This window comes from Cyclopterus lumpus, chromosome 11 (genome assembly GCF_009769545.1).
Source record: "Cyclopterus lumpus isolate fCycLum1 chromosome 11, fCycLum1.pri, whole genome shotgun sequence".
Taxonomy (NCBI): domain Eukaryota; kingdom Metazoa; phylum Chordata; class Actinopteri; order Perciformes; family Cyclopteridae; genus Cyclopterus; species Cyclopterus lumpus.
In genome coordinates, this window is record NC_046976.1 from 9568978 (window position 1) to 9583852 (window position 14875).

The following is a 14875-nucleotide window of genomic DNA, read 5'->3' on the forward strand; positions in this document are numbered from 1 at the left end:
CAATGTCTCTAACTTTAGTACCATAGACATTGCGAGACAAACCAATATTAGAAGAAAGTCTTCTGGTTAATCTTGTTTTTCATGTAACCCTGCCCAAACCCTCCCGCCTCTAGTTCACGACTACACACCTGCTACCCCCAACAGAAAGAGTCTATGGATGGCACTAACATCATCTGCCGGATTACAAGTAACAATGAGACTTCATATAGAGAGGAAATCAACAATCGTGCACAAAGGTGCTCAGAGGACAACCTACTACTCAACGTCAGTAAAAACCAAGGAGCCGATTGTTGATTTTAGAAAACAGGAGGTGAAGACACACACCCCTCCCCGTCTACATCAGTGGACATGAGGTTGAGCCAGACGGCTTTAATTTCCTGGGAATCAGCATCACAGACAATCTGACATGGTCATCGCACATCTCCATCCTGGTGAAGAAGAATACGGCTGTATTTCTTAAGGAGACTTAAGAGCGCTGAATTCCTGTGCAGAGTCCTTTTAAACATCTACAGTTAAAGCCGCCCAGGACACCACTGGTATCCTGTTCATCCCGCTGCCACCTGGCAAGAGATACAGACGTATCAGCTGCCGAACCACCAGACTTCAAAGCAGACTCTTTCCTCATTGTGCCACCCTGTGTCGTACTTGAAAACAGTCAAATGCATATCAATGGCGGGTGGACTCACTATGACTATCACCTGTTACTGCAGTATGAGAGTAGTGCAGGGCATCTCCTGTGAGCTAACCAGTGGGGCACGCTAAAATGTGATGCACAAAAAACATGCTCGCCTGGCCTGGCTATGTAAACAAAGCAAGGAGAAACTTGGATAACAACATACACAGAGGGAGAGCGACTAGTATCTGCTCAGGTAGACATGAATCCACTATATCTTGAAACAGATAATAGTGGTTTCTTGCTATATTAATCATTAGATATGATGCGATTGGATTCTGACATCCTCCACCGGCAGCTGGACGAAAATGGATCCATCCCCTATATAGACAACGGACAGAATGTATATGTTCCCCCATTAACAGCAATTTTCTGACGTGTTGATCACGATGACTGGCCGCCCAGCATCATTGTTTGAGCTTCGAGACTGTCAGGACTCCATCTGCTCATTTCTGAGGCTTTCTGCTCAAAGAAAGGCAACTGTCAACAGTGAATTCACAAAAGAGAGAGGGGAAGCAGAAATAATCAGGGAGTGTTGATGTCCATTCAGCAAGAGTGATGAGTGAAGAAAGGAGGAGACAGAGAGTGGAGAGGAGACAGGGAGGGAAAGAAGGACAGAGAGAGGTTGAATTGCTGTGAGTGAGAAAGAAACAGAACATTAAAAAAATTACTTTTAAGACAACTATATATTCAAGCTTTTCATTTAATTATCTACTGTTCTTGCATTTGTTTCATCTAAATCTTACCTTTCTTTGTACTTTCTCTAAGAAGTTATTCATTTTACGCCCTTCCTCGCTACTCTTCTCTGAACTGGTACAAAGTTAATTTAATAAACTAATTAGTCTGTACTTCAAAACATATTTGTATAGTTGTAGGATAAGTCCCCAAGCTCACTGAAGTACCTCATAGCAGAATCTAATGATGCTCTCTGTGAGTCAAGTATCACTGCATATTGCTGGAGGGTAATACACAAAAAACTGTTTTGTCAACAGCTACAGGGATGAGACTCAGAAAACAATTCTTTTTGGGTTTAGTGATTAAATAAATTATAATAATTACACTTATCTGTAGTTTAATTAAAACTTTAATTCCCTCACCTGAAATACAGCTTCTATAAAAAGCAACTCTCCATTTAAGACACAAGTGAGCAGCAGGAGGCAGAGGACACAGGATTGTTCACAGCAGAGTCTTAGGACCGAGGAGAGGAAAGAAGGGGACAAGAGAGGAGAGGATACAAGAGGACACGAGAGGAGTAAGAGATGGATTCAATGAGACGAAAGGCAGGGATTGGCTTCCTCACTGTTCTCAGTAAGCCCTATACTATTCATTCTACTCTCCCTCATAGGAGAGAATGGAGCTTCAACACACAGCTGGCGAGACGGAGATAAAGGACTGACGGAGGAGCTTCAATAGATGGGGTGGAGGAAGAGGACACAGAAAGGAGGAAAAGAGGACAGACAGAGAATAAATGGAGACAGAAACAGAAAGGGAGAAAGGAGCGTTTATGGACAAACAATAAATACAATCAAAAGACGAATCACATGAATGGAAGAGGAGAGGGGAAGAGAGACAGGAGCTCAGACAGGTCCAGAAAATATTATCATCTATCGGCCACAGAAAAACACAACCCATACGCACATCAGACTGCTCTATTATAACTCTAATACTGACAATTAGCAACTATACAAAAATCAGAGTGTAACATCTAGCCAGATACAATATCTAGTGCAGCGTTTTCCAATCTGGGAATTATGTTAATCTTTTGTAACATTTACTTTTGCTCCTTTTTTCTTATTACTGGATACTTCTCTGCTCATCCAAAAGGCTTTTACATTATTGGGATTATTGTCAGAAGAAGACAAACTAGAGTCGGTTAAGTCGGCTGCTATCCAAGGTTGCTTTGACACCTGGATGTGTGGCTCATTTGGACATCTTAAAACAAAACAAAAAGATACATAGTTGCCTTTCAGTTGTGGTTCTTTATGTGTTCACAGTGTCTTTACACTAAGGAACCAAGTGGTGAAAGCATGAAGATATATGGACTGATGAGTAACTGATTCTTTGGACCGTTTTGGTGAGTCATCCCACGTCATTAGCGATAAATGGAAAATCTAATTTAGTGAGTGACATCAGGTCAGGCAACACTTTGCTGCATCTGTAACTGGAGCTTGTATGTAATGAATTATGAGGAACAATTAGAAACAGACTCTTGTAGTGTAAGAGTAATTACTCTGCGGTCACAAAGTGTCAATGGCTTCTTAACCAAGAACTGCTGGAATACGATCAATCAACAACATGTGTACTCCTTTTCACTTTTTGATTGATCAGGGGAAATCCCAGCAATCACATGGATATATGATGGTTCCCAAATATATACATTGCTTATGCAGTCCATGCACAGTTATTAGATGGATTTATTAGTAGTTTAGCTTCTTTTGGGTTTGATCCACAGCTTTCACGCAAACGTGCAAACGAGAAAACGCAGAGTAGTTGGTTCGAACTGAAGCAAAACACATTACATGGATAAGACCCAGATGACACCAGACTTCCATCCTACCTGAGCAGAGGAGGCAGAGCGACTTGGGCGGAGTAGGTGGAGTAGGTGGAGCCTGATGCCGATAACCGACAGGAGCTGCGATTCCTGGTGCAAAGTCTGGATCTCTCCACCAATGGGAGGGAAGCGCTGCGGGTGTCTGCGCTGTCGGTCCACGTCTGACTGTCTGCAGGTGCTGTCACCATTCCCTACAGGGAAACACAGAGAGACGGAGAGAGAGCTTTTAAAGTGTTCCTTGCTCCTTTATATTATTTTTTTCTGTCATGATTATTGCTTCTGCAAACTCAATTATCACTGCATAATAAGCAAATCCCCTGCTATGCAATTACAATCATCAGCTCAACCTTCAGCCAAGTGTTATTTTTCACAAAATGATTTGCTTTCAGTTTTAATGGCAGTTGTGCAGAACAGCAGCTTATGGAGAAAAGTCAACTCTCTGTGAGGTGCGACCCTCCAACTACCTTCAACTCGCTCATTCGCCCACTTGCATCCAGAACTTCTTGATCTTTATAGTTCTCAAAAGTCAGCAAGACAATTTAATAATCTTTAACTTTAATGAAAAGGAAAAAAAGCATAAAATATCCTATCAAATGCATAAGAAATGTTACCAAATGCAACCCGGTAACCTGGGATGCGCAGTGTTACTTGGCAGTGTCCCAGAGCAGTCAAAATGGACAGAGATCAGCGTTCAAAAGTAATGTCCATGCTCGTAGTAGCTGTTGATAAGATCACAAAGCACAAGGCCTGTGCGTGTGGTTCTGAACGCTGGCTATCACTGTCCTTGCATCTCTCTCTCTCTCTCTGTCTGGAGTATTCAGAACAAACAACCATGCTATTTATACACTGATGCCCCATCAGCATGGCAACCACGATTTGTTTATCCACATGAGACAATGGTTTGAGGCATGCATCCTTTATTAAAAAAAAGAAAATCAAAACATAGTTATTTGGAGGCAATTAGGTCTCTTTCACGAACTTGGCTCTCTGTGTGTTGAGGACTATGTTTCACTTTGACCAAAGGCCTCCAGTTAACTGAGAGCTATTATGATCAAATGGAAAGCTGGTAATACAACTGGTATTTCTCTGGAAACACAATGTTGTTTGTTTGTTGGTTTTCCAGTTGTTTAGGTCATAGCCTGCCAGAGTTGCTGTTAATTTGTTACCACATTTTTGTTTAGCTTCAAATGGCTTGTGTTTATCCCTTTAAAGTACTGATAAACATTCAAAATGTGCGACTTAATACACACTGAGTAAATGCAGTTTCATTAACAGGATATCATAGAAACTGAGGGACAATAATAAACACATTAGTACAATGTATTTTGTGTCCTGTAATGTCTGCAACAATAGTGAGCACACCAAAACTTACAACATACTTTACAACTCCACTGCAAAGCACTTATTCCCAAACGACTTTCATGGCAGAAGACTACCGTTTCATTTATCACAACGTGTGAAAGGTGTTCATGTTCCCTGGTTAAGAAATGTACTAAAGTGTCTAATTTGATGCACAAGCACAGTTTAAAAATGCTTGGTGTACCCAACCAACACCCTCTTCTCATTTACAGTAACCCAGGAGGCTGTTACCGTAGCGACAAAGACATGTCCCAAGGTCACGGGGTCGTGCTGTGCATAGAGTTGAACCCTGAAACAAGACATCGCCTTGGCAACTCAAAATAAGGTCAGTTAATCATGTGACAACGAGGCCCAGCAGACAGCCACCGATACTAAAACACACGTTGTCTTGTTTGTACTAAGTTGAGACAAATGTGATAAACATACACGCACATGGAGGCATATGAAGGAACACCTTGTATACACATATAAATGATCACACACAGAATTAAGAGTCACATACACACACTTACAAACACACATGCAACAGGACAAACACACACATGTTCAAAATGAAAACGGTAATACAGCTCTAGCAAAGATGGCATATGAACAATGACTTATTGTTCTGGAAGTCTGGCGTCTTTGAGAGCCTGGTTGATAAACAGACCAGCACTCTCTGCTTCATACTCCCGGACTGCCATACTCTATGTTATCTGAATGCGAATCAAAATGGCAATTAACAACTAATTGAGTAGATGTGGCTCTATAGTTGGGCATTCAATGCCAGCTTTTTGTACTTTTCCGTGTTGGCAGAAATCAAAAGAGTCGTGAGGTTCTATAGACATTATGGTTTAAAAACATTTAACTGTAGTGACTGCATGCACTATTAATGTAGATTTAACAACTGAATTAGCATAGCAAACATGCGCAATGCCAAAATAACAGAACTGTGAAATTATAGTTTGCAACATCGTTTAAAAAGTTGCAGGTTGTGAACTTTGGGTGTGGATAGAAGAGGAAATGAGTTTATGTAAGATCTGTTCATCAATCACGGAACTGAAGTGTACATCAGAGAGGTGAAGGCCCTAACAGCCGAGCCACCAGTCTAACATAAGTGAACAAATGTGCAGAGAGCTGGAAAACTCACAACTATAACAGAAATATTGATACAATTACACACAACACTGATGATGGAAATACATATAGCCACCGATAAACTAATCACTTCTTATTCCTCTTTCTGGGCAAGCATGAGACAGTAGTAACAGAAGTGTTCTAAATAGTAAGGTTTGGGCAAAAGTGCATGATTTTGGGAAGAAGTGAGCATTAGACTGGATAAACAAGACTTGGAGTATCCCGTACGAGTTGCATGAGAATTTGCAAACTTGATGTTATCTTGCTAGCCTCCATTTATTTAAATTCATCAAGTCTTTACTGTGTTTTTGGATTCTCCATTCGCTGGTCGAGGCATGCAAGAAAAACTTGAAATTGATATATAAATTGACATTTTGGGGACAGAGCTTTCACCTGGATTCACCTTGTCTGTTACGTGGGAAAGAGTGGTCTGAATGTGTGCACACCCTTTGTAAAATACACACAGACAAGTTTTTCCTCCTACTCAGCAGCCTAGGATTCAGTTCCCCTCTGTCTCACAATGTACTCGATAATAGTGTCAGCCTGAGGGTGTGTGTGTGTGTGTGTGTGTGTGTGTGTGTGTGTGTGTGTGCGTGTGTGTGCGTGTGTGCGTGTATGTACATCTCCATGTGCACCTACCAAACCAAACCATGCCCCTTTCAGTCTGTTTTTCTATTGCCTGCTATACCAATGTCGCACACAGGGTTGGACACACATGACACACTCACATTCAGAGACACAGCAAACACAGCTGATAACAGAGCCATAGGTGAGGTGTGTGTGTGTGTGTGTGTGTGTGTGTGTGTGTGTGTGTGTGTGTGTGTGTGTGTGTGTGTGTGTATTGGGGAACAGAGTAATATATCTTACCCTGACCTAGCTTGTCTGGCTAACGCTGTTACCATCAACAACATCCACACAGTTTTCATGACTGTCGTTTTGGCTTATTACAGTTTACATTACATTATTTGCTTCCTTGTGGGCCTGTTGGGCTTTATTAACATGCCCTTCTTTATGCTGGCACTGTTCTCTATGTGTACCTTTTTAAGTAGAGGAAAAAAGAAGAATAAAGGAATGGACCAAATGCACCAGAAGGCAACTAACTGTCCTCAGAAGGGAATTCCATTGAAACTAACTTTTACTTGCCTAATCTGCAAAAGATACACTGCAACAAACAAGCTGTTTTTTCTGGTTTTAAATGCGTCATAAGTGTTGGCTTCCAAAGGCTGAGGAAAGTGCAGCGTTGCAAAGTTCTTGGATTGCGCTGCCGGCTCTGGTTCACTGGCTGCATACAACAAGCAACAAACTGGCCAACAATAGGCTGGTTAGTTTAACACAACTCTGTCTGCACCGGCTTACATCTACATACGAGACACACAAATAATTTTAAGCACCTCTTTCAGATCACTACATATGTATTGAAAGCTGATTCATTCATGAGACTATCCATGAAGCACCAAGTAAATAATCAGATTACATGTGTTATTAATGTGCACATGAGCCAGAAATGGACTCATATCCCACATTCATATTGGAGTGTGAACAATGAATCACAAATCAAGTGTAAAAGTGTGGAACTGCTCAACTAACTTGCATTAACTTTACAACAATAATGAATATTATGACAAACTATTAGCACCACATGCAATTGCAATTATTCTCAACATCTTTATTAATTTCCTTTTTTTATTTCTGCCGACACATGTTCAAACCAGGCTTCGCAATACTGTTTGTGAACTACTATTTGGGTAAAGCTTAATCAATTAAAATGGTGAAAATCAGTGTACGAGAGAGAGAGAGAAAAGAAGGCCGACACATACCATGAGACAGAGTAATGAGACAGCTCCATCACTGCAGGTCAAAGTTCAGCCGACTCTTTAAAAGCTGCCCAAATGTGCTTTTGTGTACCTGATGATCACGCGTTGCCCCGCTCATGAACAGACATCTCCACTACCATTCATACAGCAGAGGTAGCGTGGATAGCACTGCAGCAAAAATAGACAGTCCAACACTTAGAGAAGACAAATGTCCAGAGATATGAATGAAGATTAAAAACATGCACACATGAGACATTTTGACCATTGGGAACTTTTCTTTCCAAAGAGGTTAATGTTACAGGAACTTGCTTCCTCTCTGACTCTCTTGGGTCTCCACAGGTGGGGACTTTAATTAAGCATCTCCTGATGTCACTGAACTTTTTATGGCATTACAACAGCTGTTTGATGCCATGATGTGATCACGTTACTTCACAGAGCAATTTAAAATGTCAACTTGATAACAAATTATCAAGGTTGTGTTTGTAATGTTACAAAATGCTGCAGTATTGAGAGAAAGACAGCGTTAAGTAGTAGTGCATTTATTTCATCAGGTTTGATGTTTTCAGACATCTTATCTCTTTTTTTCCTCTCACTTTGTCCGTACTCCTCCTCTCTCCTAATATCTCATATTCTTCCCTCCTTGCCTTTCCTTCTCTCTCTCTCTCTCTCCTCTTGTTACTCTCCTTCTTTCCTTTCCTCACCATCTTCTCCAATACTAGTATTCTCCAGGGCAACGCATCACAACCCAAAAACACCTCCGTGACACGTGACTGAGATGTAAGCGAGGCAGAATGAAATACAGAGCAGAGCTCACGGCACACACACACACACTACTGCTCGAGAGCAGTGTGTGAAAGTGCTCGAGCGACAGAAAGGAATTCCTCCATTTCTCCCATTTTGCGTGGCTACACGCATGTACAGTATTTATTCCTGATCACACGTGTTTGAGGAGTTAACATGTGTGAGTGAGACTGTTGACAGAGTGCACCAAACGCTGAACATCAGAGCACAAGCTGTCACCTGAGGGAATTACTCAGCATTCCTCAGTCGAGCAGCGTTAGCGCAGAGGGCCTGGAGTAGCAGGGAGCCCGGCTTTGATCGCCCCCCCTAAGATCCAAGAATAAGGATAAGGGGAATATGCTGGGAGGGGGGCCTGCAGGGAACACACTCTCACACACTCACACACACACACACACACACACACACACTCACATCTTCAAAGTGGCACACATGCACGGCGGCGGCTTGCGCGCGCACAAATTGCGTTCTTCGACTTACATTATTCCAAACATTCAAAAGACATATGCAGCCCACGCATGCATAGTAATTACTGCTTTTAATCATTTCTCAAGTCTTTTTTCTCCCGGTCTCCCTCGCATACTGTACACACACACACACACACACAAGCTCAAGCTGGAACAACATTGATATGGAATGTTCTCAGTGTCATCTTTACACAGAGAAAATCATCTCTACTTCATTTAAACACATACTTTGCAGCACAAAAACATGTTGTGCACCAGACATGCAATCCAGTTAAGCAAATATCCACTTATTAATATGCATTGAAAGGAAAGTGGACTATACGTAGTAAACAGTTGGAGGGTCGTACCTCCAGCAGTAATCTGACAGTGAAGCAGACAGCAGGCATAATGGCCGCCCGGTTTACGGCTGCACTACCACCACATGAGAGCGCCGGGATACAAGCTGCTGCTGTCAGAGCCGGTGTCATGAGACCTCCTTTACCTCCTTCACACAAACCTTTAGTCTCACTTGCCGACAAAATGTAGACCCTATCAGAGTGCTCTGAACGACGAGTCAACTTGTCCTCTTTTTCCATGTCTGTCACTGAGGCGAGAGAGACGTTTCTGTATGATGGCTTGATTGCGTATATAAGTCAACTTATAGTTCTTTGGTGAGGGACAGAAATACTCTGCAACTGCAGTGGCCTTCCAGAAATGTAAAAAACCAAAGGGATACGCGTCCTTTTTTTGGGGGGGGGGGGGATCAGAAATAAATTGGAAATTGACATTACCAATTAAGCACACAACTAAAAAAGGGATTCTTCATTTGAAGAGGAAAATGCATGTTTTATAATATAATTGTGAGTTTAGGTTGTTTTTGAATGGTGGAAGAAGAAGAATTAACCTTGAAAGGAAATTAAATATTAGAACAGGTCAACAAAACAACCACCTGAAATATGCTTTTATCAACATATTCCCAACCCCACTGATGTACATAACCACACACATAAGGATGCACACTCACAGATACACACAAAGTACAGGTGCTCACACTGCCCCACCAGCTGTCCCTCGAGATCCCGCTACAAGGTCTGATGACCAAGACAGAAAGGACAAAGGGACAGAGAGACTACAAGAAAGAGGACCGAGCAGACGGCAAAGTGACAGGTGTGTGGATAATGTGTGTGTGCATGTGTTTGTGTGTGTCAGCTCATGGCACACATCCAACATGCTGCACTGCCCTTAACCCAAATAAAGTCTGGTTATCTTTGTTTAACCTTGAATGCGAGAGCTGTGTGTGTGTGTGTGTGTGTGTGTGTGTATGCGTGTGTGTGTGTGTATACTAAGCCCTTGGTGGCCTTTGACAAAGAATGAATGCAGCGTGCTCATTTAAATATAACATAAAGAGCAATGTGGCCAGTCAGGTCGGTTGGTTCCTGTGACTTTGGGTTACGTCACAGCCGTGTCATGTCGGCCGCATGACACATAATGAAATGCTGTTCTCCGTCACTCCTACAAAAGACTTTCAACGTGTTATGTAACCGAGGTCACAGGGTCAGAGCTGCTAACACAGCGTGGCCACACCCTGCCTGGCTGTTAGCATTCCATAGTGAGCGACGCGGTCGATACTTGTCAGGCTGATGATGTACAGCACTGCTGTCCTGGACCAGGACACGTCTAGTCTGACCTCTCCTCCCTCTGCAGCTACACACGAGAGTTACACACGAAATACGAGAAAACGCAAATACCCCGGGCAGATTGTAGTGGAAATATAACAAATTGTAATGAAAGTTTTAGTTAAAATGGGTCGATAAAATGTCACTCTTTCTTTCCCATAAATTGTGTCCACAAGGAAGCAAATCAACAAATGCTTGGTTTATATGTGACAGGAGGGAAGACCCTATCGCCCCTGAGCCAAACCACATATAATTTCTGAACATTTTGTGCTAATCCATGTCCCTAATTCCTCTTTCAGTAGTGCTCTAGTGAGGGGAACCCGTTGCCCAAGGGTCTTGGGACTAAATACTTCTCTATTTTTAAAGCTACCTTGAGGAGCCAAATGGTAACCACTGTGACATGTTGTCCCTCTTAAATCTAAAATTCCAAATATGTAATGTACTTTTCTACCTGTCTATATACCACAAAATACAACATATACTGCACCACACAATGAGAAGAGGCATGCTGAAGCTTGCTGACCAGCTATGTATTATATCGTTTTATTTTCCACTACAATAACCCAGTTGCTTATGGCAGCTTGTTAAGATGGGTGTTAGTCACAGGGATGGGCATCATGGGGCTACAAACTACAACAAGGTCATACATGGTTGGAGGGTCCAACAAATAAAACATGCACTCACACAAACACGCACACACACAATATCGCGTTGAGATTGTAGTTAGCTGTTGGTGGCCACTACGAAATACATTAAACATGTACTTGACATCTACATTTCTGAATTTAACAGGCAGGTTATTTAAGGTAATTCTAGATGAATAGTATACAATCATGAGATTGTTTACATCTCTTTAACATTCACATAATTCCTTTTAGAAATATCGTATTTGTCTTTGGATAAAGAATCTCAGAAAATTAATTTCTGAACTAGCACAAAAAACATTCAATCCAATGAACCATTGGCACAGTTGCAAACGTTTAAATGAGGACAGTGGTGCTGTAGTGACCGATTCTGTCATTTGCATTAGAAAGACACACAAACACACAGCTTGTCTCGCTTCAGAAACTAAGTGCAATCTCTTCTGACACATACTGTACCAAACTCTCTCACACTCACGGATTAATACGGATACAGTAAGCACACATGTGCGGGGACACACACACACACGCACACGCACACGCACACGCACACGCACGCGAGTGCCCCGAGTGTCTATACATGATTAAAAGACTGAAAGTGGGGCAGGTACCGTTTTCACTCTGTGAAATTACTGCAGTTATTTTCAGCCCAACTCAAAAACACACGCACGCTCTTAGTCCAGTAGGTGTGCACGGCTACACGCTCTCTCTCACACACACGCCACATTGCATTGGGTCAATAATTGAGTGATTCCCCCAATGAAGCAGCATAAGAGGAAAGCTCAAAAGCCAACCAGTTGTTGGTGCTGGCCACAAGAGATGACAACATTTCTAAAATATCAGCCCCTCCCTTACTTTCACCTACCCGCTGAGTTAATGTGTTCCTGGTGTTTTGCACTTAACAGTGTGGTTGACATTATTATTTCATAACAGCATACTAGAAAACAAAACTTCATATTCCTCATTGGTGGACTGAGGGGGGGGTCCTCAAACTGCTGAAAGTGTGAATAGGATCTGTCAATTGCTTATGATATGTCAGCTTTTAATTTTAAGTGGTTAGCTGGTTTAACTGGATGGTATGATATATTTAGTAGCTTATACAAAGCTGAGTGCATATAAAAGGATCAATTTTGAGGATTAAAAATATATCCCGGGGAATTGAAAGGCCTCAATAAAGTCAAATGAGTGGTCTTGATGCACAATTGCTAAATGCAATGCACTGATATATTATTTGGAAATAGCTTTAGTCAGGCATTTTTTTATCTCCACTGGATAATGTGGACATGTGGTTTGTGACCTATGAACGTTTCACAGAAAACAACATCTGCAAACTGTGTGGGCTCAAAAAATAGCTCTCACAGAATTCATTCGTACTCTCAAATGCAAACAAAGTATCTGGTCAAGTAAATTAAATATTTGTATGTATATATCTAACAGAACTAAGGCAACGGGCATATTTTAGCTAGGTCCAGCTTACAGAGTCATACACAAATGTTGAGAATCAGGCAGGAGGTCTTCCATGACTCACAGCAGTTTGGTCTGGGAGCAACTTCTGTTATGTTCACTTACATGGATTTACATGAACAGGTGCCAAAAATGTGCAAAAATCCATCCAACCACATGTACCATATCAGAAATCTGTAGTTTTGATTTTAGTTGTATCTTGTGTTAATTTACCCAACAATGTAGTTAATAGCAACATAAATGAGTTGTACTGGAGATTAAAGTGACACTGGTGCAACAAAAAAGTGAGCTGTTCCACATCTTGTCAAAACCTCTTTACGCCTCGTGGGGCTTACAGACAGAAAAGAGTATAAATGAGCACAGGACGCAAGCATACTACTTTTACAAGGCATTATGAAACGGTGCCTCAGTTTTAAAAGATTACAAGTAGACAACAACACTATAAACCCTATAAATCTCCTCTCCAAAGCTGGACCAGAGAGGACTGAGCAGTAATATTATTGGTGGATACTAATCATGTGCTGCCCTTGGCAAACACATGGAAAAAAATGTTGCAAAAAGTTAAAATAGAAACCTGCAAATCCAGCAGCTTCTTAGCAGCCTTGTGCAAGGTTTCTGAGAACCACACCATAGTTTGTTTGTGGGAGAGAGGACTTGAGTTGTATGTTATGTTGTGATTTGGAGATTGAAAGAGCACTTTTGCAACATGATTCTTTGAACTTGTGGATGTGGGGAATTGCAATATTGCTGTTATTGCGACAGCCCTAGGTGCAACGCCACAAATGGTCCCTTCCAAGAGACGCTTCTATGAAATCCAGATAACCTGTAGGTCATGTTGATAAAGTCTAGACTTGTTGGTGGTCAACAGATAGGAAGTGAGACATACTCACACTCAAACAAACATTGTATTGTGCTTGTTGATGACTCCATTGTAAAAGCAACTAACATGTAAAACAATGCACGCCCTGACACACAGGCTACAGTGCCGTCTCAGAATAGGGCAACGGAGACAGAGCAGTATATTGCAAGACGTTTTCTTTGGTATCCCGGACATCTATAGTTCCCTCTCTACCAATACATGGCCATTACCCAGACAACCCAATACAAACACAAGCAGTCAGCACTGATAATCAAGCTGCAAGACAGCGGCTCATACTTTGGAAGCTTATTGAGCAAACCTCCTCAAACCTCAAATGTAGTCAACCTCCAAAACAAAGACTTGCCTTGTGTTCATGCATGATGATAGCCTCCATCAGCTGTGAGGTTTTGCACAGTCACTAATATGTCAACAATTCTGCCATGTCTTGCTGGGTAAAGTGGTGTATTCCCACTAGAAAACATGTGTGATCCTCACAAAAGAGGATGGAAAAAAAATCTGGCTTTAACTCTAAAAGTCACATTCTTATTTACAGTATAGCTATCTCTGGAAAAAGAATGATAAGCGGTTCATACCAGTTTACCATTAATGGGTATTGGCAGATGATGGCCCTAACATGGTCAATCTAGTTCTTGGAAAAAGGTCATGGTGTTTAGCTCAGTCTGACCAAACCTTTAAATGTGTGTGTGCGTGTGCCCGTGTGTGTGTGTGTGTGTGTGTGTGTGTGTGTGTGTGTGTGTGTGTGTGTGTGTGTTTGTGTGTGGTTCCATGTGGCCAGTGGGTTTCCTTCAGAGACCCATAAAAGCTGGCTTGCCCTCTTCTACAGAGAGTCATGCATTTTGTCACATCCAAGAACCGAGGCAGGCTGAGGCAAGTTGTATCATCATTATCATCAATGAGTCATTAGGTACCCTGAACGCTCTCTCTGACCTGAACTCAGACATGTTGAAGACGCTAATTTAAGAAAGGTATACTGTATGCATTTTGAGAGCCATGCACGTGAATACACTTATTTATAACTGTGAATGTGGACTGGGTCTGATCTAGTCTACCAACTGTTACTATTGTTGTCTCTGGCAGAAAACAGCACATATACAGTCATACAGTCACTTTTAAATCCGCTCAATCAAGAAAGGAGACAGCAGATACGGTTAAGTTACTGTATAATCACACAATCAGCTGTTAGGGTCCTTGGTGTGGTATCTGAAGGATGTAGTTACCATTAGCTCACTAAAGTAAGATTCCCAAAAATATTCAGAAATTCATATACAGTAAGTCTAAGTGTGATAAATTAGCTTTGGCAGTTTGGACAGATGTATTTTGTCAGATGTATTTTGTTCAGGTTTAATGTACCGAAACAACATGAATTTTGCATTTCCTTACTCATAATGTCCCCACATGCACACACACATTCTCTTCTAAAAACACCAGTCCTCCTGTTGTAAGTGTAAATGGTATCC

General features: G+C 41.6%; 1 protein-coding gene across 1 annotated transcript in view; it reads right to left on the minus strand.

Annotated features, from left to right (window-relative positions):
- atxn1a (ataxin 1a) overlaps nt 1-14875 on the minus strand; it is an 86533-nt gene that overhangs the window by 52664 nt on the left and 18994 nt on the right. Inside the window, exon 3 of the mRNA XM_034545055.1 lies at nt 3231-3415. The gene's annotated coding sequence lies outside the window, so the exon portion shown is untranslated. The remainder of the gene's footprint in view (nt 1-3230; nt 3416-14875) is intronic.